The sequence below is a fragment of the Capra hircus genome, chromosome 20 (genome assembly GCF_001704415.2).
Source record: "Capra hircus breed San Clemente chromosome 20, ASM170441v1, whole genome shotgun sequence".
Classification (NCBI taxonomy): Eukaryota; Metazoa; Chordata; class Mammalia; order Artiodactyla; family Bovidae; genus Capra; species Capra hircus.
This window is the reverse complement of record NC_030827.1, coordinates 5,098,446-5,125,223: the sequence shown is the minus strand read 5'-3', so window position 1 is coordinate 5,125,223 and position 26,778 is coordinate 5,098,446. Positions and strand designations below refer to the sequence as shown.

The 26,778-nt window shown below is 44.5% G+C and overlaps 1 long non-coding RNA gene across 3 annotated transcripts in view; it reads right to left on the bottom strand.

Moving 5' to 3' along the window:
- Positions 1 to 26,778, bottom strand: part of LOC102191373 — a 63,641-nt gene that overhangs the window by 3,870 nt on the left and 32,993 nt on the right. For 2 of the 3 annotated variants that reach the window (XR_001296949.2, XR_001919802.1), the window contains exons 1-3: positions 16,717 to 17,919; positions 10,763 to 10,947; positions 10,387 to 10,672 (exon numbers count right to left, since the gene is read on the bottom strand). This is a non-coding gene — a long non-coding RNA (uncharacterized LOC102191373). Of the gene's footprint in view, positions 1 to 10,386; positions 10,673 to 10,762; positions 10,948 to 16,716; positions 17,920 to 26,778 lie in introns of those variants that run through there. The other variant, XR_001919803.1, reaches the window with a different exon arrangement.

The window sequence follows — 26,778 nt, the reverse complement described above, 5'->3', positions numbered from 1 at the left end:
ACAACTATTCTAGCCCTCATAAGGCTTTCTCTGCTCCCTCCAGCACAAACACAGATGACCCATCAGCCAATAAACACGTGAAAAGATGCTCCTCTTCACCATCAGGAAAATGAACATTAAGACAGTAATGCAACACTTAACACCCCTCGGAGTATGTAGAAACAAAATGTTTGATAATACCAAGCATCCAAAGCAGTGTGGAAAAAGAAAGATTCTCGTATCCTGTTGGTTGGTGGAGCCTCTATGGAGAATCAGTTGGAAATATCTAGCAACATTTTAAACATGCACACCTTATGAACAAGCAATTTCACTTCCCATCACCCACTCTGGAGAAAGACTACTTCCATATACCAGCAAAAAGCGCACAGAAGAATGCTTTCTGAGAGAACTAGGGACACTCTGGAAGCAATCTGAACATGCATTACCAGAGCAAGCAATACACTATGGTGCCACCTTCCTATAAGGTAGCAGGTCGCAGGTAAAAAGACTGTACTAGAGAGAAGCACGGAGATCGAGAAGCAATGAGCATGCCAGCAAGCAGATCTTGCTCTATGATACCATCCCTACTAAAAGAAGCCAGAGGCCCTTGGAGAAATGATTCCAGGGATGGACACGGCAGGGACAAGATGAGCGTGGAACATTTTGTAATGCCAGAAAGTAATGAAACATTTCAAAAAAAGATCCGCATCACAAAGACACAGGAAGGGGCTTCTACTGACCAAACATGGCCAAACCTATGAGTCAATAATAAACAGATAAATAAACAAAAAGATAGGCAGAAGGAAGGGTCCTAGCTTACCAGAGAATCAGAAGTCCCCTGGTATATGGGGAAGGATCATTACAGCTAGCAAATCATCATTTTGCAACCATCTCAGAAGAGATTGGCTCAGATAAGGATCATCAAAGGATGCTAAATCTGGGAGGATGTGTTGGCAAGGAGTAGGCTATGTGCATGGTCTTAAGTGCCTTCAAAAGACTACATATTAGTTTACCAGGGGGAAAGAATGATAGCTTTACAGTGGACAACTCAGACCACATCTTGTCCCGGTGATCAAAATTAGCATTGCCAACAAGGGGCAAATGGACTCTGTGATTGTGCATATGTGGCCCCTGTCACCTGCACTTCCTGGCTGAAAATGCCTAACTTGAACCTAATCATCAACCTAATCATGAGAAAACAATAGAAACCCCAAAATAAGAAACAGCTCACTTTATAAAAAGTATTCTTCAAAAGTGTCCATATTTGGACTTCCCTGGTGGTCCAGCAGTTAAGACTCCATGCTCCCAATGCAGGGGGCCTGGGTTCGATCCTGAGCCAGGGAACTAGATCCCACATGATGAAACTAAGACCTGATGCAGCCAAATAAAGAAATATTTTTTAGACGTGTCAATATCACAAAGTACAAAAAAGACTATAAAAAATGGTCCATATTAATAGAAAAACAAAAAAAGACATGACAATTAAAGGCAATATTTGATCCTAGTTTGGAGGGGGCAATCCTACAAAGGATATTAATCAATTAATTGACAAAAATGGAATATAGATGGTAGACTAGATCAAATTAGCAAGTCAATACCACATTTAGAGGAGCTGATAACTGCTAAGCCTATGTAAAAGAATATATTTTACTTTCCTGCATTGAAGAACTTCGAGGAGCGGGGACATGATGAACACTGCTGCTGCTAAGTCGCCTCAGTCGTGTCCGACTCTGTGCGACCCCACAGACGGCAGCCCACCAGGCTCCCCCGTCCCTGGGATTCTCCGGGCAAGAACACTGGAGTGGGTTGCCATTTCCTTCTCCAATGCAGGACAGTGAAAAGTGAAAGTGAAATCGCTCAGTTGTGTCCGACTCTTAGCGACCCCATGGACTGCAGCCTACCAGGCTCCTCCATCCATGGGATTTTCCCTGCTTACTTTCAAATGATTCAGAAAAGAAAATTACATTTTATGTGTATAATAAGATTACATTTCAATGGACATGAATTTGAGCAAGCTCCAGGGGACACTGAAAGACAGGGAAGCCTGGTGGGCTGCAGTCCATGTGGTTGCAAAGAATCGGACACGACATAGCTACTGAACAATAACAACAAAGACTACATTATATATATAATGTGTGTGTATACATACATGTATACACATACATATATAACAAATATTAAATCTGGAGAAAGGTTATCTGAAGATTCTTTGAACTATTATTCTTGTAACTTTTGTGTTTAAAAAGAAGTTGTTGCTTCAGACTAAAAAGTTGGAAAAAAAAGTGATGTAGCTATACATACTAGTACAGAGCTCCAAAAATACTGTTGAGTGAAAAAAGAAAATTTGCAAGATAACTCACTCAGTGTGATAAGTTCCCGTATTATATCCATTTGTACATAAGTAATTCATAAAGAAAGGTCTGGAGAAATACCTACCAAATTTGATTATGTAGTTTACCTTTGGGGAAGAGACTAGGAGATCAGGATAGCTCTCATAGAACAGCTCATCTGGGGACCTCCCTGGTAGGCCCAGGGGCTAAGACTCTGCACTCCCAAAACAGAAGGCCCAGGTTCGATCCTTAGTCAGGGAACGAGATCCCACAGGCCACAACTAAAGATTCTGTGTGCGACAATGAAGACAGGGCACGGCCAAATAAGTCAATCAATAAAATTAAGAATAGCTCATCTGTAATATCTTTATTTTTTAAAAGAATCTGTTTATGAATTGGGCTTCCCTGATAGCTCAGTTGGTAAAGAATCTGCCTCCAGTACAGGAGACCCCAGTTCAAATCCTGGATCAGAATGATCCCCTGGAGAAGGGATAGCCTACCCACTCCAATATTCTTGGGCTTCCCTGTGACTCAGCTGGTAGAGAATCTGCCTGCAATGCAGGAGACCCCAGTTTGATTCCTGGGTCAGGAAGATCACCTGGAGGAGGGAAAGGCTACCCACTCCAGTATTCTGGCCTGGAGAATTCCATGGACTGTATAGTTCATGGGGTCTCAAAGAGTCAGACACAACTCTCACATACAACCGTCTCAGAAAACCTCCAGCTTTGGGGTTTGAGAAACTGGTCAGGAAATGGCAGCAGCATGGAGTGTTTGGAAAGACTTCAGAATCAAACAGAACTAGTTTGAACCCTTCCCTCCATCACTCACCAACTGTGCAATATTAAGCAAGGTTCCTCCAGGAAGCTCACTTCCCTCACCTGAACAAGAGGAAAGAATGCTTCTAGAGCAGTGACCACGCTTTATGTACATCGTACATAAGGCATGTGTCCTCAGCATGCTCACAGAATGCCGAGCCCATCCTGGAGCTGGCACTGAGCATCTGCTTATTGTTACTTATTCTACCTTTCTCAGTGAGCTGCTTCTTGTCCTCTTCCCCGATGAGCCCAGTGGCTCTTTAAAGAAGGATCCATCCCCTTATTCATTCTCTACTCCCAAATGAGCCTCACAGGATGCTCTGTACATTGTCACCTGACTAACTCTTGCTGCCAGGGTAAATAAACCCTAGCGCTACAAATCTGGAACAACATGGAAGTATGCCGAGGCCTCAGGTTTACAATTATCAAATGTAAGGAAACACGGCTTCTGAAGTCACTGTGTAGAAACCTGTAAGTGCCAAGAAGATGAAGACATGACCAATGACCTCATATGTTCCAGAGGTGAAAGACCAGTGAACATCCCCCCAAACCAGAGGTGTAACAGGTATTCAGTAACAGGTATTATTTTTAAATATTCTGTGGTCAAAAATGTTGAGGAAATGCCAAACTAGATAAAACTAAATGGGCTATTTACTGCAGGACTTATCAGCTCCTTTTATGTGCTAATGTGTACCATGAATGTCCAACAATGAAATTTCCATTTCATTACAAGCGTATTTGACTCCACACACACACCTTTTTCTGAAGGATCTCAGTGTTTAGATCCCATAAAATATTCCTTATGACTGTGGCTCACCTCGGTCAGCTGAGCTGGAGCTGACTGTGGCTCAGATCATGAACTGCTGCTGCTGCTAAGTCACTTCAGTCGTGTCCGACTCTGTGCGACCCCGCAGACGGCAGCCCACCAGGCTCCCCCGTCCCTGGGATTCTCCAGGCAAGAACACTGGAGTGGGGTGCCATTTCCTTCTCCAATGCATGAAAGTGAAAAGTCAAAGTGAAGTCGCTCAGTCGTGTCTGACTCTTAGCGACCCCATGGACCGCAACCCACCCGGCTCCTCCGTCCATGGGATTTTCCAGGCAAGAGTACTCGAGTGGGGTGCCATTGCCTTCTCCAAGATCATGAACTCCTTATTGGCAAATTCAGGCTTAAATTGAAGAAAGTAGGGAAAACCACTAGACCATTCAGGTATGACCTAAATCAAATCCCTTATGATTATACAGTGGAAATGACAAAGAGATTCAAGGGATTAGATCTGATAGAGTGCCTGAAGAACTATGGATGGAGGTTCATTACATTGTACAGCAAGCAGTGATCAAGACCATCCCCAAGAAAAAGAAATGCAAAAAGGCAAAATGGTTGTCTGAGGGGGCCTTACAAATAGCTGAGAAAAGAAGAGAGGCTAAAGGCAAAGGAGAAAAGGAAAAATATACTCATTTGAATTCACAGTTTCAAAGAATAGCAAGGAGAGATAAGAAAGCCTTCCTCAGTGATCAATGCAAAGAAATAGAGGAAAACAATAGAGTGGGAAAGACTAGAGATCTCTTCAAGAAAACTGGAGATACCAAGGGAACATTTCATGCAAAGATGGGCACAATAAAGGACAGAAATGGTATGGACCTAACAGAAGCAGAAGATATTAAGAAGAGGTGACTAGAATACACAGAAGAGCTATACAAAAAAGATCTTCATGACCCAGATAATCACGATGGTATGATCACTTACCTTGAGCCAGACATCCTAGAATGCAAAGCCAAGTGGGCCTTAGGAAGCAACACTATGAACAAAGCTAGTAGAGGTGATAGAATTCCAGCTGAGCTATCTCAAATCCTGAAAGACAATGCTGTGAAAGTGCTGCACTCAATATGCCATCAAATTGGGAAAACTCAGCAGTGGCCACAGGACTGGAAAAGGTCAGTTTTCATTCCAATCCCAAAGAAGGACAATGCTAAAGAATGTTCAAACTACTGCGCAATGGCATTCATCTCACATGCTAGTAAACTAATGCTCAAAATTCTCCAAGCCAGGCTTCAACAGAACATGACCCATGAACTTCGAGATGTTCAAGTTGGATTCAGAAAAGGCAGAGGAAGCAGAGATCAAATTGCCAACATCTGCTGGATCATCAAAAAAGCAAGAGAATTCCAGAAAAACATCTACTTCTGCTTTACTAACTACACCAAAGCCTTTGACTGTGTGGATCACAACAAACTTGGAAATTCTTCGAGAGACGGGAATACCAGACCACCTGACCTGCCTCCTGAGAAATCTGTATACAGGTCAAGAAGCAACAGTTAGAACCCAACATGGAACAACAGACTGGTTCCAAATCGGGAAAGGAGTATGCCAGGGTCCAGCCCCAGTGGATCCAGGGAATTCGAAGGGGAGACGGCGTCGGCGAGGAGAGATTTATTTATTTAGAAATAAAAAGAGAGATTAGGAAAGTATAGTGTAGTAGGAAAATTAGTGGAGAAAAGAGGCTGAATAACTTGGTTTACGCGTAGAACCAATAAAACTCTGAGACAAGGAGTTTGCACCATCTACGTAGGCCACCGGCACCCGCTTGAATAGTGAAGGGGGCCCCTCTCACATGGGTCTTAGAAGCCAGGGCAAATAAGTAGACATGGTGAGCCTCTACACTTCAGATGGGAATTCAGCCAGAAAAGGGAGAAAAGAATGACATAGGGGAGCCAAGCATCTGTGCCAGACCCACAACTTTACTTTCAAAAGCAGCTTATATACCCCAAGTTGCACATAAAGAAATAATGGAATATGCAGAGTTATGCAGGGGCAGCAGTCCTGACCCTTATTGAGACCAGGCTTTCTTTTTGCATACCTTCCCGTATACAAAAGGTCTCAGGTGATTTTACATCATCTTCTGGCCAGGGGGCCTGTTAACATTTTTATGGCTCTTTTCCTAGATAAATGTCTATCAACCAGAAAACTCATTTCCCCTTGAAGTGTTTTTTCTTTAATCTGCACCACCCTCAAAGTACTAAATAAAGTTACATTCCTGTAGAACAAAGGTGCAGTGGGTTATAACTAAGAAAGTACTTAACTCAAAGATCTAATGTTGCTAATACCAGGGCTACTACCTGTTTTTTCTACATGCCAACTATATCTACAAATAAAAGATATGAAAACTTGGCAGCAAGTATTGGCTCAACAAATGAAACCCTTAATCAGTCCTATTCTAATGATTTTGACTCCTCAGAAGCCCCTACATTCTTAGGATGTTTTAAGCTTCCTGTGCCTCTTGGGGTCGGGAGGCCGCAAACAATCACATGCGCAGCTGTAAGAGTCTGGCAGGCAGGCTAGAAAGCCATCAGAGGGGTTTTTGGATTGAAACACTCATATTATGCCCAGGAGACTTATTATCTAAAAGCTCTAAACTAACTTTTTCCAGAAAAAGGTGGTGGGGGGACAGCCCCCTGTTAATGTCAGAGGAGTTGGTAAAAGGCATAATATAGTAAAGCAGGCAGACTCTGGTTTTGGGGGTAGATGCTCGAGAAAATCCAGGGGGTACCCCTGAGGCCTGATCCCACCTTTGCATTTTGTCATGCCCCCTTCCTCATGACCTTTGCCATGGGCAGGATTCCCCATGCTGGCTCCCGGCAGGAGTACATCAAGGCTGTATACTGTCATCCTGATTATTTAATGTATATGCAGAGTACATCATGAGAAATGCTGGGCTGGATGAAGCACAAGCTGGAATCAAGATTGCTGGGAGAAATATCAGTAAATATGCAGATGACACCACCCTTATGGCAGAAAGCGAAGAACTAAAGAGCCTCTTGATGAAAGTGAAAGAGGAGAGTGAAAAGGTTGGCTTAAAACTCAACATTCAGAAAACTAAGATCATGGCATCCAGTCCCATCACTTCATGGCAAATAGATGGGGAAACAGTGGAAACAGTGAGAGACTTTATTTTGGGGGGCTCCAAAATGACTGCAGATGGTGATTGCAGCCATGAAATTAAAAGATGCTTGCTCCTTGGAAGAAAAGTTATGACCAACTTAGACAGCATATTAAAAAGCAGAGACATTACTTTGCCAACAAAGGTCCATCTAGTCAAGGCTATGGTTTTTCCACTGGTCATGTATGGATGTGAGAGTTGGACTATAAAGAAAGCTGAGTGCCTAAGAATTGATCCTTTTGAACTGTGGTGTTGAAGACGACTTTTGAGAGTCCCTTGGACTGCAAGGAGATCCAGCCAGTCCATCCTAAAGAAAATCAGTCCTGAATATTCATTGGAAGGACTGATGCTGAAGCTGAAACTCCAATACTTTGGCCACCTGATGCGAAGAGCTGGCTGATTGAAAAAGACCCTGATTCTGGGAAAGATTGAAGGCAGGAGGTAAAGGGGACAACAGAAGATGAGATGGCTGGATGGCATCACCGACTCGATGGACATGAGTTTGAGCAAGCTCTGTGAGTTGGTGATGGACAGGGAAGCCTGGCGTGCTGCAGTCAATGGGGTTGCAAAGAGTCAGACACAACTGAGCAAGTGAACTGAACTAAAGTATGCTTTGGAAAATAATGCTTAGAGCTGTTTCTCCACTGTCAGTGCATAGTAAGAATACTACTTAGTGGAAATTTAACAATATAACTTGCCTACCTAACCCAAGAGGGCAAAGGAGTAAACTAAGTTAAAAATTAACCAAGATATTTTTAAGGGTCACTGTCAATTTCCCTCGTATTTTCCTGTTCCTTTGCCCTGCTGGTCCAAGAAACATGTGCAAATAACCCTGACCAAAGAAAAACAAAAGGCTATATTTATGAGTCCCAAACTGAAAAGACAGACCCCAGTATCATCATTCCAGTCCTTATGGCTTCACTTAAGCTTGTCCATTCCACTCTACCCATACAGCAGATAGGACAAATGACTGAAATAGCCAGGATTTTGCACTACAGTCAAGTCATGGATGACACATAGAAATGCTGTCCCTACACCAGCCAACTGGAATAGTTAAGCAACTGTTCCATAGGATGGGGCTAGGAAGGCCAAAAGTCATAGTCATGCTCACTATGACCTCAACAGATGGGCAATGTGACAGTCTGAAGTGTCACCTTTTTATTTATTACCTCTGAGTAAGAGAAATCTGTCACAGCCCATCCAGCACTTATGCCCCCCTTTTCAGATAACAACACACCTTTCTTTGGGGGCATTGTTCTTCCCCTTTTCTCCCTACCCACCCCCCCACACTGCATATCTTGATGAGCCTGTTAATCCAGGCACCCTGTGCTCCATTGCCCAATGAGTGCGTACTGCACCCAAGATACAGTCAGTTAGACCCTAGGTCACCCAGAAATTTCAAAGCTAAAATAGGGCATGCCCTCATGCACTCTTTCATCTCTGACTCTCTGCAACTGCATGGACTGTGGTCTGCCCGTCTCCTCTGTCTATGGAATTCCCCAGGCAGGAATACTGGAGTGGGTTGCCATTTCCTTCTCCAGGGGATCTCCTGACCCAGGGATCAAACCTGCATTTCCTGTGTCTCCTGCATTGTAGGTGGATTCTTTACCCAGTGAGCCATTATGAGCCATTGCAGAAGCAATAGGGTGTAGAATAGGGTGATACAAGACCAAAAAAAGGTTAGGCTTTGATGGACATGTTGGTAAAGCTCCTGAGACAGCATTTAAGTGATGTTGCAGCTGCTGCTGCTGTTGCTACTAAGTCACTTCAGTTGTGTCCGACTCTGTGTGACCCCATAGACAGCAGCCCAACAGGCTCCCCCGTCCCTGGGATTCTCCAGGCAAGAACACTGGGGTTTAAGTGATGTTACCCAGGTCCAGTACTTCAGCCACCTCATGCGAAGAGTTGACTCACTGGAAAAGACCCTGATGCTGGGAGGGATTGGGGGCAGGAGGAGAAGGGGAAAACAGAGGATGAGTTGGCTGGATGGCATCACTGACTCGATGGACATGGGTTTGGGTGGGCTCCGGGAGTTGGTGATCAACAGGGAGGCCTGGCGTGCTGCGATTCACGGGGTTGCAAAGAGTTGGACACGACTGAGCAAGTGAACTGAACTGAACTGAACCCAGGTCCCCAGGCTTCCCTGGTGGCTCAGATGGTAAAGAATCTGCCTGTTATGTGGGAGACTTATGTTTGATGCCTGGGTTGGGAAGATCCCCTGGAGGAGGGCATGGCAACCCACTCCAGTATTCTTGCCTGAAGAATCCCCGCGGACTGCAGCCTGCAAGGCTGCTCTGTCCATGGGGTTGCAAAGAGTCAGACACATCTAAGCAACTAAGCAAGCACCCAGGTCCCCAGAGCTGTCCATTGCAGAAATTCAGCTTTTCTTCTGATCCTCTGAGATGGGAGTGAGATCAAAGACCCAATTAGAGTAACAACCTTTTGCTTTCCGCTTCTGTTATCTTGCTTTAACAGCTGCTGATCATCATTCCCCGCTTTCGCTGCTGTGATCTTGCTTGCTTGGTGGGAACTTGGGCTGCCTGGGGAGGGGAAGAATCTGAGCTGTTTGAGTGGGAAAACCCTAAAGACTTGGAAGTTTGCGGTGTATAAAAGATACCCAGAACAAAGTGCGGGCATTCACCCTCTGGAGGCGACCCCACCAAGCCCGCACCGGTGCTGAATAAACCCTATTGTTCTGCACCTCCAAGTGGCACTTGTATCCTTCCATGGTTCCTACAATATGAGTGCCCCCAACATCCTACCAACAAATTTCCAGAGAGTTTCCATTGCTTGCAGCTGAAGAACATGGCTCAAAACACTGAGCAAAATAATCTCAGCAAGTTATGTCCAACTCTTGGCGATGCCATGCACTATAGCCCCCTAGGCTCCTCTGTCCATGAGTTTCTCCAGGCAAGAATATTGGAGTGGGTTACCATGCCCTCCTCCAGGGGATCTTCCCAACCCAAACTCACATCTCTTATGTCCCCTCCACAGGCAGTCAGGTTCTTTACTACTAGCGCCACTTGGGAAGCCCCTACCTCTCCTTTACTTGGACTAAAAATCTGGAAGTGACCTGCTAGCTCCCCTGACAGCCCAGCCTAACCTCCACATTCCACATAAAAAGGATACTTCGGCCACACAGTTCACTAGTGATGGTCAGCCTGCCTGTGTGTTCTGAGCAGATTTTCAAACAACGTCCATTTTCCATGAAGATACAACCTAAACTGCTTTGAGAAGGTCTGAGTTGTGACTGTTTGGGCTCCCCTCCTGGACCCAACTGGCCCTCCACTGCCACTTCTCAAATGCTGCGGGAGAGTGTATACTCACTGTAAATTGTCCAGGGAGCCTGCGCATGCCCCCACAGCCTGTCTCCCAGCACAGCTTTCGGCTTCATATTCTGAAGGCTCTTGCCCTCAGTCAGGAGCTCCAAGTACGGAGCGTGGCAGTGCCCGCTCTCCGGCTCTTGTCAGCAGCTCACAAGGGATCACCGGGCCAAGGACATTCTATTCTGAGTGTGGCCCCAGTATGTTTCATTTCATCAGCAAAGCACGAGTTTATTCTGGAGCAAGATGTTTTGGGCATATTCACAGAGGTCAATGAGCAGTAGTACTTCCTTATATGCAGAACACAAAATCATCACGTAAAAATCTGACCCAACTGGCAGTATGGGGTTTAAAGTAAACAAACTCACCCCGAAAATTACCTCACTGGGCTGGCCAAGTTTGCACCTCAGAGTCCCAGGCTGCAAGAGTGGTACAGAGTCTGTAAAAACCAAACTGCAGTGATCTTCGGTTCTCTGGCAGAATGGCTGGGAACCAAAGTGTCCATTTTTCTCTTAGAACAGGAGGCTGTCACTGGCTGCTGAGCATACACTGCAAATCCGTGTCCCTTGGAAAGAGGAACAACAAAGGAGCATCAGCTCAGGTCCTTTCCCGCAGGGCGGCCCAGGGCTTTCCGAGCAAGGGCGGGAACGGAACCCAGACTTGCCCAGGCTTTCCAAGAGAGCTGAGAAGCAGCTGCCCTGCCCACAGCCAGCTGCTCCGCCCTGTGTCTTCTCAATCTGCCTTCTAAGATCAGGCCTCAGCTCCCTCATCTGTAGAACGTGAGTAAATAAGAGACTGCACATCAAAACTACAATGAGGTACCACTCTGCACCAGCCAGAATGGCCATCATTAAGAAGTCTACAAACAATAAATGCTGGAGAGGATGTGGAGCACTGTTGTGGCACTAGTGGTTAAGAACCGACCCACTGCAGTATTCTTGCCTGGAGAACCCCGTGGAACTAGGAGCCTGGCGGGCTACAGTCCATGGGGTCGCAAAGAGTTGGACACGACTGAAGCAACATAGCTTTCTTGCACGTATCTACACTGTTGGTGGGAATGTAAATTGGTACAGCCATTATGGAGAATAGTATGGAGGCTTCTCAGAAAACTAACAATAGAACTCCCATGTGATCCAGCAATTCCACTCCAGGGAACGTATCTGAAGAAAGCTGTAATTCAAAGATACATGCACACTTACATTCATGGCAGCACTACTCACAACCGGGAACTGTGACTCCGAAACAACCTAAACGTTCACTGACAGCTGAGTCAATAGAGAAGATGCGGTAAGTAAATACATCTGTATATATAGTGGAATACTACTCAGGCATTAAAGAGAACAAAGTAGTGCTGTCTGCAGCAACATGGATGGACCCAGAGATGATCACACGAAGTGAAATAAATCAGAAAGGGAAAGACAGATGCCATAAGGTATCACTTACAGATGGAATCTGCAATATGACACGAATTAACTTATCTATGAAACAGACTCACAAATACAGAGAACAGACTTGCGGTTGCCAGGTGGGGTAGGGGGGTGGGGAGGGGTGAATTGCGAGTTTGGAATCAGCAAACCACTACAACTTAAAGAATGTATAAAAAAACAAGATTCTACTGTACAGCACAGGAAACTATATTCAGCATCCTGTGATAAACCATAATGGAAAAGAGTATGAAAAAGAATGTGTATATATGTATATATATAATTGAATCACTTTGCTTTACAGCAGAAATTCACACACCATTGTAAATCAACTATGCTTGAATAAAATAAATTTTTAAAAAGAAGAGAATGCATTAAAAAAAAAAAAGAAAGTCCTAGTCAGAGGACAGGAGTTCTAGTCAGAGGAGGAACCGAAGATGTTCTGAAACACAAGCCTGCCCCCAAATCACCTGGGGTGCTTGTAAAACTCAAGATTTCTGGGCCCCACTCCCAGAGACTGATTTAGTATGTCTGGGGGAGGTCCAAGAATATGCAATGCTGACAAGTTCTGAGGAGCTGATGCTACTGCTGGTCTGGGGACCCCGCTTGGAGAACTCTTGGATTAGAGAGAATAATAAAGAACTAGGAGATACCATTGGGACGCTATTGCAATCCTGCAGTCATTAAGAGCTGATGGAGTAAAATGATGTCAGTGAAATGGAGACAAGTGGTCCAGAAGAGCTCCATCCTGGAGGTGCCATGGAGAGGACTAGCCAATAGCTTGGATGTCGGGGATGAGGGAGAAAGAAAAGTCGGACACTCCTAGATCTCTGCTTGATAGCGGCAGACACTGAAATGGAATCCTTAAGCAGGGATGGATTTGGAAATAAGGGCTGGGATGTTATACCTTTGAGATCTCTGCAACTTAAGCAGGCAGGAGGAGCCTTCTGGAGGACAGCATTCATATCTATCTTGCTTTCCATTATATCCCCAGATCTGAGGCCAGGGCTTCATGGTACCTTAATAAATATTCAGAAAACCTTTGCTAAAGGTTGAAGAATAATAAATGGAGGCTGAGGAATTAGGTTAACCAAAGACACTGGGGTACCAGATGGCGCCAAGTTTGAGGAGGCTATGAACAGTCACTCTTAAGGCGTCACCGCTGGATCAGCGGTACCATGGCTCCATCATGTCCAAACCTTGGCATGTATGCTAAAGTGGGAGGTTGGGGGCAGAAGAAAAGACAGAAATGAGCTCCCCAATTCATTGTAGGGGTATTTAACAGTCAAATATACCACATTTGAGTCTTTCTTGGGTGGGTTTTGAGATGGAAAGGTTTGAACTGTGAACTTAATGAGCATGAAGGCCAGAGGAATCTAGCTAACATGGGCTTTTCAGAAAATAAATCATGGGAAAATCAAGCTGTGCAACTCACAGAAATGAGGCGGGAGGGATGGGGAGATGGAGGAAAGATGGAGGACAGAACAGGAAAAGGGGCTTAACTGAGACTACCTACCCACCAAGGGTGAAGGGGCCAGTCTGGATTCCCTGGCGGACCTTGACCCTGAGGTCCTCACCACATCTGAAACACGGATGATGGACCCTCAGCCTCCCCTCTTACCAAGTTGTAAATTAGGCTGTAATTCCAGCCAGGGGTTCTGGTGACATCATAAACCACAGAACCACAAGCTCAATTCACCAGAAGCCCCAAGATGGAATTACAGCCTTCTTTCCTAATCCAGGCAGCTCTGGTCACTGCCATTTTTTCATGATGTAATAGAAGCGAGCAATATTTTAACCATTTGCTCGTGGCTTTCCTCATCTAGCAGCTGGGGGTCCCTCTCTCCTCTCCTCTCTCCTCCTCTCCCACCCTGACACATGCCTTCCTCTTATGCGGTACCCTTTCCCCTTAAGGGAGCATCCCCTGCTTTCCGAGGCTGCCCCTCCCCAGGCCCCCTCCCCACCCCTCTCTCCTCCACCTCTCCTCTGCCTTCTGGCTCCTCTAATGGACTAGCTACATCTTGACTTCTACCTTAAATTACTTTTCAAATGAAGCCCCATCTCCTCTGTGTCTAGGACAAGGTCCTGGAGAACAGATCCCAAACTGTCTGGAATAAATTCCCCAAAGCAGCCTAAACTGGAAGTTGTAAATGAATGAGGGAAGTTTTTAGTTTAAAGGTGAATCTTTCTGTAAGCAAATTAATGTTTCCAGTATCTGTTCTTGGTGTGGGTTTGAGTCCTAACTTTGATCAAGCTTTGCCTGACACAGTGTATATCTGGACACATATTACATCTACCCAATGGTTGGTACTTAAGTTCTTATGGGAATCGCATGGAAAGGGAAAAGCCACAAGGAAGGGTAATAATAAAAGCAGTTATCTGAGGGGTGGGAGAGGGAAGGATTGGGACTTTGGGGTTAGCAGATACAAACTATTTATACACAGGATGGATAAACAACAAAGTCCTACTGGATAGCACAGGGAACCATATTCAAAATCCTGGGATAAACCATAATGGAAAAGAATATTTTAAAAGAGAATTAATACATAGGTATGACTGAATATTTTTGCTGTATGGCAGAAACTAACACATTACTGTAAATTAACTATGTGTCAATAAAAAACAAAAAAGCAATTATCACTTAATGCTGCTACTGCTGCTAAGTCGCTTCAGTCATGTCTGACTCTGTGCGACCCCATAGACGGCAGCCCACCAGGCTCCCCCGTCCCTGGGATTCTCTAGGCAAGAACACTGGAGTAGGTTGCCATTTCCTTCTCCAATGCATGAAAGTGAAAAGTCAAAGTGAAGTCGCTCAGTCGTGTCCGACTCTTAGCGACCCCATGGACTGCAGCCTACCAGGCTCCTCCGTCCATGGGATTTTCCAGGCAAGAGTACTCGAGTGGGGTGCCATTGCCTCCTCCAATCACTTAATGAATGCTTGCTATATCTCAGATGGGCTTCCCTGGTGGCTCAGTGGTAAAAAAATATTCGCCTGCCAATGCAGGAGACCCGGGTTCGATTCCCATGTTGGGAAGATCCTTTGGAGAGAGAAACCGCTACCCACTCCAGTATGCTTGCCTGGGAAATCCCATGGACAGAGGGGCCTGGCAGGCTACAGTCCATAGGCTTGCAAAGAATCTAACACGACTTAGAGACTAAACAACCACACGACCTCAGATACGTACATTCCTCATCTCTTGCACAGAGGTATTATTTTCCTCATTTTATGGAGGAGGGAAACTGAGGTTCAAAAACATGGAGTATTTTGCCCAAAGTTCCACAACTACTAAGTAAACCCCCTGGATGTGACCTTCATCCAACTCAAAAGTCTCTACCTGCATGCTCGGTCAGTATCCCCCCACGCAAAATAGTTTGAGAATAAATGTTGCATGGGTCTCTACAAGGGCTTAACAATTGATCTTCGTGTAACAGGGGTTTTTTAATTCTCAAGGGATGAAAATTCTACACAATTTTAGGGTACAATAGGAAGCAAAAAACACATTCCACAGGGTCTGTGTATTTTGCAAAAACAACAAAGTAAATTATTTTAAAAAGACTATGACTTCCCCAAAACCAAAACCAAAAAAAAAAAAAAGCTTAATTCCACGCTGATATAATTGGCAGGAACAAGGTGGACCAATGACTCTCTTTATAAGGTGTCAACCATGAAACATCAGTATTTGAGATGGAGCTTTCCAGAGAGCTCACGTGCACAGGTCTGCCTGTCCACACTGTGCGGGCCACGCAGTGCAAACCCTGGCACCTAGGGGCTGGCCCCCAGTGGGAGGAGCAGGCCACCTGGCATCTTGGGTGTCCTCCAATGGCAAGAGGGAGATGAGATGCAGAGAGTCAGTGCTTCAGGGATTAAAGAACTTTGCGCTCAGTCACTAAGTCATGTCTGACTCTTTGCAATCCCATGGACTGCAGCCTGCAAGGCTCCTCTGCCCATAGGATTTCCCAGGCAAGAATGGGCTGCCATTTCCTTCTCCAAGGGATCTTCCCGACCCAGGGATCAAACCTGTGTCTCCTGCTTGGCAGGTGGATTCTTTACTACTGAGCCACCTGAGAAGCCCTTTAAAGAACTTTCAGTTCGGTTCAGTCACTCAGTCGTGTCCAACTCTTTGCAACTCCATGAATCGCAGCACGCCAGGCCTCCCTGTCCATCACCAACTCCTGGAGTTCACCCAAACTCATGTGCATCGAGTTGGTGATGCCATCCAGCCATCCTCTGTCGTCCCCTTCTCCTCCTGCCCCCAATCCCTCCCAGCATCAGGGTCTTTTCCAGTGAGTCATCAGGTGGCCAAAGTATTGGAGTTTCAGCCTCAGCATCAGTCCTTCCAATGAACACCCGGGACTGTCTCCTTTAGGATGGACTGGTTGGATCTCCTTGCAGTCCAAGGGACTCTCAAGAGTCTTCTCCAACACCACAGTTCAAAAGCAACTTTATAAAAAATATAATGATGCTACCATTGAACAGAGGCTGCAGCTCACCTACTTCACAAAAGAAAAAGAAACACATTTGGCATCATTTCAAAATGCTATCTGCAAACATTTGAGAACACAGCAGTCTTGGTTTTAGAAAAGTTGGACTAGAAGAGGAAAAAATAAAGAGAGCCAGTTCTCTTCAGAAAATGCATCTCTGCCTAGTGAACCACGCGTTTGGATGGTTAAAGGAAGATGTGTGAGGTAGTGACCTAATTTTTTTCCTCTGGCATCAGGGATCATAAATAACATCTTCCCAGAGACTACAAATGGGGAAAGACCGTCAGCATATATTATATGAGGTTACAAAGTGGAAGTGAATGCCACTGTGAACAAGCCGGCGCCCTGCTTCTGCAACTTCAAAGTGAGATGACCAAATCTGGTGATGAGAACAATTTATTCATTCCCAACAACAAACATTTGATTACCAAAATAATCCCATAGCATTTTACTGAAGAATGGAAAATCATCATCAGCTTCTAAATGCAGAAAGACAATGAATCTGAAAACACCATGTGGATTTTCCTCGTAGACTGCATGTCCAGGATCCCACTGGCTCTGCACACAGACCTTCAGGCAAAGCCAGGCTTGATCAACTGCAGAGAAAGCAACAAGAGTTCTGATGAGACAGTAGTTCAGAGTACAAGCTCTGGGGCCAGACTACCTGGGTCAAACTTGGCTGTGTGATCTTGAACCTTCAGTTCCTTCAGTTTCCTTGTTTGTAAAATGACGATAAGATTGGCCTATCCTGAGACCGCCCTGGTGATCCAGTGGTTAAGAATCTGCCTTCCAATGCAGAGCACACGAGTTCAATCCCTGGTCAGGGAACTAAGATCCCACATGCTGCGAGGGGCAACTAAGCCCACATGTAGCCACAAGGAACCCAATGCAACCAAAAGAAACAACAGTACCCTACCTCACAGGCTTGTTGGGAGGATTAAATGAAGAGCTTATAACAGTATGCAGTAAACACTCAAAAGTGACAAATATCATGGGCCTTTTCTCCCCTATTACTATGCTTTTGTTGGCTAGAACTCTTGCCAGAGGTAGAAAATCAGTCTCAAACTTAGCTCACTTAACTGAGAAGTCCAGAGGAGTACCAGCCTCAGGTATAACTTGATCCTGGGACTCCACTGGTATTGTCAGGCTCTGATCTCTCTCTCTCTTTCCCCCTCTCCATCTAGTCTCTCCTTCCTCTGGTATAGCTCCAGTCTCAGACAAGCTTTCCCTTTATGGTGGCAAGACGGTAACAGCATCACCCTATATCCGTCCAGGTTTAAGTCCAGCAGGAAAAAACGTAGCTTATACCTCAGTAGAGCCTGCACAAACTTGGGATTTCAGTCGGATAACACCAGTACAAATCATCGCTCTTCATTTTACTGATTACTGACAAGGTTGAGTACATTTTCATTTTCATGGCGTCCATATTATTAAAGGGTGTTAAGCTCATCATTTTACTGAAAAGCTTCATGTTCATTATGTATAGTATGAGAAAAGCATGTATTTTCTGGTGAAGGGTGTGTCCTGGATCTGCCAAAATTAGAGGCTTCTCCCTTTTGAGTGGCAGAGGATGAGATGGTTTGATAGCGTCACCAACTCAATCAACATGAACTTGAGCAAACTCTGGGAGGATGCGGAAGCCCGGCATGCTACAGTCCCTGGGGTAGCAAACAGTCGGACACAACTTAGCGACTGAACAACGACAACCCTTTTCTGCCCTTTTTTGAGCAGAAGACTTTCACGCTGATGATCTGTTGGTCTCCTGAAGCATTCTGTTAAAATAGTAACTTCAATGTTGCCATACCCACACTCAACTCCATCTGAAAACTGAAACCACAGCAATGCCCAAGCCCTTTCATCTCCCATAGTCTTCACCTCCAAATCCCCACCTGACACCCTCTTGACTCCTGGGGCTGTTAGATTTCCTCCAAGCACCAAGGAGAAAGTCTGGCTTTAGCTGTTCCCGTTCGTTGTGGCATCATGTTAGATCAAGTCCCTGCTCTTTTCTAAACACTTGATGGAAACTGGCTTCCTCAGCTGCCCAAATCCCCGTCCCTCAACAACAAAGTGCTGGGAGAGCTAACCTACCAACTTTTCTGCACAGATTTTCTGAACACCATGGTTCCTGGGGGTTTGCTGTTTAATGTGCCTGGGAAGCTAGCGGCCAAGAATTTTCCCCACCAGCATACTTGGTGCCCTTGGCTTTGCTCCCAAACTATTTTGGACCCAGGTAAGTCCTGCTCTCTTTAATGATGGGACTCAAGTACACCTGAATCTCCAAAAATGGGCTTAGTCATTCCTGCCTTTCTACTCCCAGGCCATTTGGCTCACGTCCAGAAGAGTGTTGGGCTGAGATTGTTGGCTTTCTCACCCACATCTTTTCCCACCTGCCTACACCTAGCACAGCATCCAACACAGAGTTCCAGCTCGGCACATGTTGGCTGAATGAGTCCCCCTAGAATGATGGGATACACGTCTACACTCAAGGACCTCGTTATCCTCATGACCCCACTTCAGTACTTCCTGAAGTATGGTGTACACCCTCACGACCCTAAGTAAGAAGCAAGGACACAAGATTGGCCTTTCCTACTCTTGTTTTACCAAATTCTGTGCCACTGAACATGGCCCACAGTGGTATCAGAGTGCCAGTATAGTAGCTGTAAATATGAGGAGGAAAATAAGCAACTTAAGAAATCACTTCCCAAGTGCTTCCAACATGCAAAAAGCTGAAAGGAAAGTGAGTATATGTACCAGTCAGATTAGCCTAGGTTTTGCTGCAATAACAAACAATCCCTAAATCCTAGTGACTCTTAACAACAAAAGTTTATTTCTTGCTCATGGAACATGTCTACTGTGGGTTTGACAAGGGTACCCAGGCTGAGAGAGCAGCTGACCATCTCAAATATGGTCAGACAGCATTCAAGAGGGCATAAAAACTCTGGGGCATCAGGTACTGGCAGTTAAATGCACAAATCAGTTCCACCCACAACTCATTTGCCAGAACCAGGCCCTGTCCAGTCATAAGGGGACCAGAAAATACAATCCTGCCATGTGTTGTAAGAGGTGGAACTGGAAATATGTGGTAAGCAGCACTCATGTGACCCATAATAGGTAAGTTATGGGCCTTAGACTTTGATGGAGGAAGAATAACATTTAGGGGAGGAATTAAAATGGAATCAATCATGAAAAGGAAGAAAGAAAGGTGAGGGTGGGAGGCGCTAGCATGGAATAAGCAGGCCCCAGCATCCCATGGACGTGTGATTCAGTCACGGAATCTAGAGCTATTGTCTGTTACACGTGTCATGTGAGCCTGGTAAACCCTGTGCTAAGCTTTTGGTTCAATCAGAATGCTCAGGTTAGCAAAGACATCCACTCTGGCCAAAGATGGGTAGTAACAGAAGGCTCCAGAGGAGCTCACAGAGCTGGAGGGAAAGCAGATGAAGTAGGCTTTCCAACAGAGATCAGAGCAGCTCCAGGGTTCTCGACAGCAAGACCAAACCACAGCCTCATCAGCTCCAAGTGTGTCCTGCCTTCATGTCAGGCAGGTTCCCAGCAGAGAGGCTATGGCATGGCTCGGGTTCTGGTGCAGACCAGAGAGGGAAGGCCAGCCACATTAAGGTGCTGTGAAGTAGGGATGCCAGCGAAGGAAATCACGGTGCTGCTTCCAGAACAAGGGGGTGATCAATGATGGGTCAGGCAAAGCAGATGTTCCTAACAGCACTTAAAATCCAAATGGATTATCACAACCATACGTGGGTACTGCCTCCCCGTTTACACAAGAAGAAGCTGAGCCTTAGTGCACAAGGAATGTCCCAACATCACACAGCTAGTAAGTGTCTGAAGCCGGATGCTGTGGGGACCCCAGTGTCGGTACCTTTGCCATCGTTATCTGCCATCTCACACTGATCTGGTGGCCTTTCTGTTGCCATTTATCATGGCACATCAAAATGAGAAGGAGCACAAAATGGTCACATTGCCACTAATCGTGTGGCCATCACATCTGCAGAACACTTTACCATCTACAAAGTGTCGTCACATATATGACCTCCTTGCCCTTACACAGTGTGAGGTGGGCAGACCCTCTATCACCCATCTCACATACTGGATGAAGATGTGGGGTTCGAGACTGCATTTCTAGGTCTTGTTTCCAGTTGCAGGGGATGGCTTGGCTGTTTCCTGGCAGGTATGGGACTTACTCTGCTGGTCTGCAGTGTGGGGCTGGCAGGTAATGGTCAGCTTGGGGCCAGAGGGCAAGACTATGGTTGGAAATGACCAGGCACCTGAAGTGCGTGGGAAGCCAGAGCCTCTGAAGAAAGAGCTTGGTCTCAGTCTCTCGGGAGACTCTCAGGGGAGTTCTCCATTGTCAAGTGCATGTAGGTCTTACTTAGCGGTGTTAGTGGAATTAGGGAAACGCAACTGTAAGGAAGCTCGGCTCCTAACCCTTCCTGCATCCCTAACAGACTTGACTCAGGAGGCCCCTAGCAAATGTTTCATGCTGTAAAACAAAGCAAAAAACCAGTCTTCGTAGCCTTCGGGATGTCTGTAGAAGTGAGTTAAAAGTAAGAGAAGAAAGGAGCTATGGGTGTTAGAGCTTCCCTGTCACTAGCTTCATCTTCCTGCCTGCATGTAACCAGTCCCTCCTGTTCCTTCGAAACTTGGAGGCAGTACGATATGGTGGTTTGGGTCGACCAGATGTCTGTAGCATTCCATTATCTGGCTCCAAAACTCAGTATCATCATTTTCTGCTCTATGATTTTGAGTTATTCATTTCTCTGAGTCCATATCCCCATTAGCAAAACATACCTACGTTATGGGCACAAAGATAAAGTGAGCTAATCTATGAAAAGAACCTAGAACAGTGCTCAGCACATAGGAGACTTTTGGAAGCAGTCAAATCAACAATAAATCAGAGACTGAGTGACTTGTCCAAAGGTAGACAGCTAGCCAGTAGGGGAGTCGGGATCCAGACCCAGATCAGAGTCTAGATTCTAAATGATTCTTCCTACCATGCCATGCTGCCTCTCAGAGCCATGCTGCTTCTCGCAGGGTTATCAGTCATACATAGGAGGGCTTGGAGTTTCTGGTAGATACAGGTAAATTCGTGTCTTATTTCACTTTCCACTGAAGCTCTATGATTCATACCTTAACTTCAATGGACTTTTTACCTCCATGAAGCAGAAGCATGATCCTTAGACTAATTTTTTTTCCTTAAAGTCACCTAGCCTTGAACTTGTCAGATCTGCCTTGACTTAAAGGATGCTCTGTAAGCTTGGGAACAAAGGAAAAAGTGTTTTTACACAGCATATGCCCAGTTACCTAGAGGAGAAAATTCTTCCACAAAGAATCTCTAGCTTGACCCTGACACAAACTTATTTGAACAATCAAAAGACACACTAATATCTCTTATAACAGGGAGTCAAGAGATGGTATAGGCTGCAGGTATGGTATGATCAGGGCTCTATCTGAACTCCTCGGGCTCTCTGGGCTCAGCCTTCCGCCACACATTGACTCTGAACTTCATGGGGGCAAATGACAGACTTGCTTACTCTCCATATCCAGGGAGAGAAAGAAGACTGTGCCTCTTCCCATCCTGGGCCACGCACCCACCCCAACCTAATAACAGCTGCTGGGGCAACATCATGTGATCATTGGATCAAATTCAAATCCCTGAATCAGTTATTGACAATCACCCTCAGGCCAGTCAGGGCCTTGAGGCGAGGATGGACTCAGATTCTGTGGGACCCAAGGGCCTCAGAGGAGGAGTGGAAACCAGAAAGCCAGGCTCTGTTGGGCTGGAGAAAGGAAAAGTAGGTGCTAAGTACTCAGTTAACAAAGCCCATCCCACAAGGATGGTGGAGGGCAGGGGACACACAGTAAGAAAGTACTGTGCCTAGGAATCCAGGGTGGAAATCTCATAAGATGTCATATCTCTTAAGTCAAAAGTCTAATATGAGATCAACACACTGAATTTAAGAAAAAAGTGTCACAATAATTACAATTTACTGAGCAATATCAATTGAACATGGAGATAGGTACTTTCCCTGCATCATGCTGTTTAACTGTTTAATCTTCACACCAGCCCTTAGAATTTGGAGTTTGTACTCCTATTTTATAGCTCAGAAACAAGGCTTTGAGCAGTACCATGCACACAGCGCAGAGAGATAGAATTGGACAACAAACTCAGATTTCTGCGTACAAAAAGCCCCGGCACAACATCTTGCTTATTATACTTCGAGAAACAAAAGTAGGATGTGTGAGTTAACTTCACGTGGCTCTAACACCATTGTCAGAAAGCAGGAAATAAATGACCTTCAGCCTCTGGGTCCGTGGGGACACACACACACACACAGCTAAAATTTTAAAGTAACATGCAAAGTGGAACCAGAAGAATTGTGATGATTAGGAGGAAGCCATCATGCATTCTTCCTAAACACACAAAATCCTACTTAGATTTGGGGCAGGAAAGTGGGAACCCCTCTCCCCCAATCCAGGGCTAGCTCGTCATGTGTGGACACTACTGTGAGAGTGACTTTAAGAGTTTGTTTTATGCTAACATAAAAAAAGATACCTCCTTTGAAAATGAGGTATCTTTTGGTCCAGCCTGTCTGTCATCCAGGTTGGCATTTACAGCATTTAAATGAACATGTACACTAAAGTGAGTTTTGCTCGTGAAGGGCACTTGACTGCACAGGTTATTGGGTGGGGCAGGGGAGCAACTTAGTCAACAAGACTCATGGGATAATAGCCATCGGGGGGTCTTAATAGAGAAGGTGTCCCTGTGCTCCTGGAGTGGGTAGCTTATCCCTTTTCCAGGGGATCTTCCCGATCCAGGAATTGAACTGGGGTCTCCCGCATTCCAGGTGGATTCTTTACCAACTGAGCTATGAGAGAAGACTTTAATGCATATAAATCAGCTGGGGATCTTGTTAAAATGCAGATTCTAACTCTGTCCAGTCTGGGGTGAGATCTGAAATTCTGTATTTTTAAGCAACAAATGGCAATGCAAGTTTCAGAAGACCGAATCATTCACGCATGGGACATTTAGGCTTGCTCATTCCACCCCAGCATCCTCTCACCCCTGTCTTTCTTTCCACCTCCCTCAGACTGGAGTCCTGTTTATTCTCCCTCTACATTTTATTCCCCCATCCATCAAACACAAGGCTGGAACTTAGCTACCATGGACATCAACAGTGCTGTTACCCCAAGTACTTCCAGTTTTACCCCTCCAACATATGGTAAGATTGTACAATCTGGTCCCCTATGGTCAGGTGGGGCATGAGTTGTGAGTGAAAGTGATGAGTCATTTAATTTCTACTTCCCATCTGGGATGGTGACTGACCATAACGAAGATGGTAGCTGTTCTCTCTGCTTAGGAGCCCTTGCCAACCCAACAATGAACAAGAAATCAACTTTTGTTGTTAAAAGCCACAAGGATTTAGAAACTGTTCATTATTGCAGCAAAGCCTAGCCTAACCTGTCTGATACATATACCCGAGTTTCATCTGCTTTACCCCTCAGCACTCTGGAGGATGGAAGAACTTGACAAGTGTTTTATCAAATTGCTTATTTTCTCCCCCAAACCTATGACTAATATGTCAGTGTTCTTCTGTCATTTCTGGTCATGTTCAGTGGCACAGAATTTGGTAAAACAGGAAAAAGAGAAAGAAAGGCCAAATGAATTTCTTTGCTTCTTACTGAGCTGCATATGAGCTGGTGTGGGATCCATGGAGTAGTTCCTCCCCTCACACTCTACAAACACCTACACTTTTCCATACCACTTCTAGTTCCCAATCACCTTCTGCTATGAAGTTTCTTTTTGAAGGTATTATACAAGGCTACTGATGGGGAGGGAAGTTTGGTCCATTCTTCTACAGAACAAATGTTTTCCTAGATATCTAGCTTGGCTGATGTGAACAAGATTCCATCAACATAGAGGGCAAATTCTATTCTATCACATTCTTCCACATGTGATAACATTACCTCTCACTAGACCACAAATCCAGAGGCAAGGTAAACTGAATAAGTGACTGTGGCAAAAGCACCCAAGTAGAGAATGAACTAAGGCTAAGAATCCAATCCCAATTCTGATATCATATTTGTCCACCAGCCTCACTGGAGGGCAAGTGAAAGAAGCCCAACTCACACAATTTATAAGAACACTAGAAAATAAAAACCTTTCCAGGTTCTTGAAAAATGTCAAGAAGAAACTATCTCCCCCTCCATGACAGCATACTGTTGCCCTTTTGCTGGCTCTGTTCTCAGCTCTGCTTTTCCCAAGTGGCAGCAAAGATGACCACAGCATGTCCAGGCTTACATTTCAGCAGCTCAGCAACTCTGGGAGAAAGAGACACCCTCTTTTCCAAGGGCTCCGTCAGAAGTCATAGAATGAAATTTCATTGGCCTCATTTCAGTCACATGCTCACCCTGAACCAACCTTTGTGGCCACAGAAATGCAAGTGTTCTCAGTGGCCAGTCCTGGGATCATGCCCACCTCCGGAGACAGAGGTTGGAGCAGCCTCAGTCAAATCACATGGACTAAGAGATGGGAGGGGTAAGGCTCTGCAAGAAAATTAGAATCCTATGTCCAATAGGTGGAAATGATTGCTAGAGAGACAAAAGCAGCTGGAAGCCACTCCACCTGCAGACATGCTCCCATCACTCCAATCTCAATTCTAAATGAAATCTTTTGTCAACATCCAAGGGAACTACAAAGGCACTCCAATGCCCCGTCATTTCAGTGCAAACAGATTGCAAACTGACACTGACAGTCACCCCAAAGATGCAAGAAGTCATGAATTACAGATGAGTGATGATGGAGAGCTGCTCAAGCCAAACGTAAGATTATTGGCAAGGGAGGATATGGCCAAAGTAAAACAGCTTGTAACTGAACAGGAAAAGTCTGCAGGGATGATGCAAAAATAAGAGTTTCAAAAAGAATGATTTAAACAGAAAATTTGATGTCCTCAATTTTTTTTGTCAACATTGATCCTTTTTGCAATAAGATTCTGGGTATCCAGTAATGCATCGTATGAGTTGAATCTTTTTTAATTACACCAAAAAGATAAACATCTGACTTGTACTTTGCACATTCCACCAATTAGTGCACAGTTACAATTAAAAACTAAATATGGTTAAGTATATGGTTCATTTTTCCTAATTAAATGGGTGTGAAGAGGAATTTCATTGAGATTTTGACCCTGACACAAATAAGACAAACAAGAATTAATAAACTTACTGACTTTTTGTGCTTCCTCTTCTGAGAAACATATGTTCATATCTTTGCCATGTTTCCAGTTTCTTTTCTTATTGACTTGTAGGTATTCCTTTTATAATGTTGATACTAATCTCTAGTTGTATGTATTGCAAATATCTTCTCCTAGTAAGTTATCAGTTCAATTTATTGAAGGTATTTTTTAATTAACAAAGCATATATCAAAGGGCTTTGTTTGTTTTAGACTCAATAAGAAATATTAACCCCTATTTTAAGCAGATTTACCTGAAAGGTTGTTTCCCAGTATAATTAGCTTCGAGGATTTTCTGCAGTTCAAAATCACTTTCCTTTACATTAATGCAAGATACTGATAAATTTTCACTGACTTTTTTCTTCAACTTTCTAAATCAGCACTAGGAAATAACCCAATATCTTTCCTTGGGATGGGCCAGATTGGATAAATTTAACAGGATGGGTGTTTCTCTGACATGATATGGTCTGTCTGAAATTGATAACCTCTGGCAAAGATCTGCACGCTATTTTAAGTTCCTTCTTGGAAATCAGAGAACATTCTGGTTACATTAATACCACACTTAAAAATCATCAGTTAAGTTAGCCCTTTTCTAAGACATTTTTAAGAAAACAATCTTGTCATATTAGTTTTCAATGTAGAAAATATAATATTATCTTTATGAAAATTCTATGAGTATATTGGATTTCATTCACCATCATACACTCAAAAAATTATTTCTCCATCTGGAAGAAAAACAAAGTTAGACCCTTATTTCATACCACATAAAAAAATTAACTCTTAATAAAGTTCTAAATGAGAAATAATATTAGAACATTTTTATAAAATCTATAGGAGGCCTTCCTAGTAAACAAGCATAAATATTATAGCTCCAAAATAAAGAATAGGCAGATACAACAATATAATATTTTTCGGGTGCAAGCTTCTTAATCCAATTAAAAGTGAATAAGCAATAAGGACATTTAACCACCAAAAAGAGTAAGATAGATCCTGGGCTGATTAATCTGGTTTTCGATCACTGAAAACCTAGGCTCTGTATTTTTTCACTCTGCAGTCCTCAACTTTGGCTTTTGCCCTTGGGCTTGTCCCCAGATGTTCCACTTGATCCAAGTGCCACAGCCTCCCTCCACAGTGTCCAGAGGCAGAAAAGTAAAAACAGCACTCCTTGGGTCCCTTTTGCTCTGGTTTTTTGTTGTTGGGTTTTTTAGGGGGGGTGGTTTTGACTCTGCTTTCAGGATCTTAATTCTC